The following is a 3,395-nucleotide window of genomic DNA, read 5'->3' on the forward strand; positions in this document are numbered from 1 at the left end:
CAAGTTGGCAAGCCTAAGGGAATCTTGCCACATTTTGTGTGTGTATGTCATGTGGGGCCTTAGTGTGGCTTGCCTAAGGTGTGGCTTGAATCAAACACTCGCCTAAGTTAATCAAACTTTCCTAACCTTACATTCCACCAGATTTTGCCACATGTTAGAATCCAGAAAGCTCCACATGTAGAAGCATAATTCACAAACCACCAGAATCTCATGCGTGCAATGCACGTGTACCTTACTAGTACTAGTTGCTAGTAGTAAGAAACAAATTCCAGTTTTGGCATGAGCTCGTACTGCGGGAGCACCACAAGGCCTGCCGCAGGAGTTACATTTCCCTCTTGGGGCCCATGGGACCGAACTTCAGTGGCTTAGTGGTAGAAACAAGAAACGTGATGGTCACCGTGGTTCAACTTCCATGGACAAGCTGTCATGTCTGCTGACACATGTATATCAAAACTAGAGTGTTTATATTTCAAGCACGTGAACAAGTTTTATTCTACTACTTTGGATCCATTGCAATGGACGGGCCAGCACATTGGTAGTAGTAGTGTCCATCTCTATCTCTAGAGGCCTTCCCTCGTTCATCCTTTTCTCTCACAAGATAAACTACTCATACAAATGCATCTTGATGTTTCGTGGAACGCACGAGGATGTTTCCTTGGGGGTCTCTCCAGCGCGGCGTGGCCGTAGTTGCAAGTTGACGCCCCTTGAGATGCCGACGTTGAGGGGCACTTGGATTTCCTCCGATGAGCAGGTAAGATGAGTTTGATCACATAGTAAATGCATTCTAAAGACTACTTCCGTGTCCATTTCCTAATTCTCCCCTTACCCACTGTTTCACAGGTTAGGCTCGGTGCAAGTGGAGATTGGCTTGCACATGTACGGGAGGGTACCAACATCGATTTGCACAACATTTACAACGGTGAAACCGTTCCCGTAGAACCTTTGTCCAACATTGGGATCAACCATGCAACGGGCCACCGCATGAATTGGTATGATGGAACCACGGTGAGATTGAATAAGATAGCACGAACCTTGCACATGGCGGTCAAAGGCGGACCATGCTGTCTGCGGCCGATTTGTTGCCGTACGAGTAGGAAGATGTTGTGCTCCTTTGTAACCGCATCTTTGCGGTGACAAACCAGGGGACTTATTTTGTATGGGACACATCCTATGATATACTCCCTCCCTCCCAGTTTATTTGTTTTGAATCTTTTTGTTTTATAAGTTCCAAATTCAAATTTAGAGCTCCCCATCACATGTTGAGATTACAATGTCCATTAAATCGTTGTGTGCATGTATGGTAAAGAAACAAATCTCGAGTTTGGCATGAGTTCGTGTTGCGGGAGCACCACAAGCCCTGGCGCAGGAGTTACATTTCCCTCTCAGGGCCGTCGGGACTGAGCTTCAACGCCTTACTACACCTCCTTTGAGTCAATAACATGTGTGTCGGCATTCTGGGAACGGGGGTCCCCAGAATTGCCTGCCTACGGCCTGCGGCGTGGCTCAAGTGGGGGCCCAGCGTAGCCCATCTTCATCAGCTCAAGCTCAAGACCCTCGTGAGGGGCCAAGCCTCGCGGGGTGGACGAGCGGAAGCTTCCTCAGAGGCAGCCTCATCAGGCAGGCTCGTGAGGAGGCGGAGAGATCAAGGCAGGGGTACCTCACGAGGAGCCCGTGACGCAAGCCATGACGATCGAGACCAGGCGGGCACCAGGCGAGGCGCCGGCCTGCGCAGTGTCCTTGTTTCCCCTTTGGTGCAAAGGGGGAAAGCACAGGCCAAGGCACCGGGCAAAGGTTACCATTCCGGCGCTACGAAAACAAGACCAACAGAGTGGCAGGACTGAGGTCACCGTGCAGCCCAAAACGGCGTCATCACCAGTGCTTTTGGCAGCCGAAGACCACCTTTGGTCAGGATAACTTGTACTAGATGTTCCCCTTCAAAATGGCCAATTGTTGGCGCCCTTCCCGCTCATTATTTGGGGAGAGGCCCAAGGCCTCTATAAATAGAGCTAGCTACCACAGAGTAGAGAGAAGGACAAGAAGGGACCGAAAAAGAGAGATAGAGAGAGAGAGGCGATTGAACTCACCCAAGCAGTTCATCGCACCAGCTCAAGAACACCCCTCGCGAGGCTGTTCTTCCCTTGTACTATTCATCATCAGCCCCTGAGGCAATCCACCGCACCACACACTTGAGTAGGATATTACACCACATCGGTGGCCCGAACCAGTATAAACCTTGTGTCCCTTGTGTTGTTCGTTGTTTCCAGCTTAGATCATGCGAGGAGATTGGACGTAGATCAGTAGGGGAGAGATCTCCGCACGCACCCCAGTGTTCGAACCTCAAGGGTCTGCCGGAACCCGAAATCCGACATTTGGCGCGCCAGGTATGGGTGCGCGGAATCTTTCTTCCGTTGTTCGCATGCGATCTTCCGTCGTGTCCATGGCTGACGCTTGCCGGGCTCGCGTAGAGTGCCGGGCTGCTCTCACCACCCGCGTCACCCAGACGGCACCCGTCGGCGGACACCCTCGTTGTTCCCCGTCGCCTGCCGCCTACACCGCCACCGGCCCAGCGGGGAATGAGCAGCAGGCCTCGTCCTAGCATCCTTCGGTGCAGCGAGAGGGCCGCACCGCCACACCGTCGCTGACTCCAGCCGCTTCGTCGTCCCACGCCCATCGCGCCCCCACGGATGCGCACGCCGCACTGCTCCTGGGAAGAGAGCTCTTGCACTACCGCCCCGTCGACGACCTCTACGGGGACTGGCTCGCCCGCATCACCGAGCTCGTCAGGGCCGCAGGGGGCTCCCCCTTGCCGTCCCTCTCGCTGCCTCGCCCTCCATTCCGCGTGGGAGGCGGGGATTAGGAGGCGCCTCCACCACCTCCTCCGCAAGAAGGTGCCCTGGCTCCAAGGCACGCAGCCCTAGGGCGAGACCCTCCGTGTCCGGCGCCTGCGCAGCAAGAAAGGAGCTGCCAAGAGATCCCTCGTCCCCAAGAAGGTGCTCGCGCGCTCCCAGCGCCGGCGCGCCAAGATCGCGTCCATGCACCTCCATGCCAAGACCCCACGCTGCTCCGAGCGGCGGCGCGCGGTGATCCCCAGGAACAAGACCAGCACCAGCAAAAGGCACCGGTGGCCACGGTAGGCTGTCGTGCCCTCACCCCCGAGCTACGCGGCGTTGCATGGCCAGGCAAATTCAAGCCTGACCTGCCCCCTCGCTATGATGGCACGACGGACCCCGCGGAGTTCCTACAGCTCTACCAGCTATGCATCGAAGCCGCCAACAAAGACGAAAGGGTCATGGCGAACTGGTTTCCCATGGCACTCAAGGACGGGGCCGGCACCTGGCTCCTGAACCTGGCTCCTGGCACAATCTCCTCCTGGGACGAGATGCGCACTCGCTTCA

This window comes from Triticum urartu, chromosome 2A (genome assembly GCF_056163025.1).
Source record: "Triticum urartu cultivar PI428250 chromosome 2A, HENAU_Tu73, whole genome shotgun sequence".
Taxonomy (NCBI): Eukaryota; Viridiplantae; Streptophyta; class Magnoliopsida; order Poales; family Poaceae; genus Triticum; species Triticum urartu.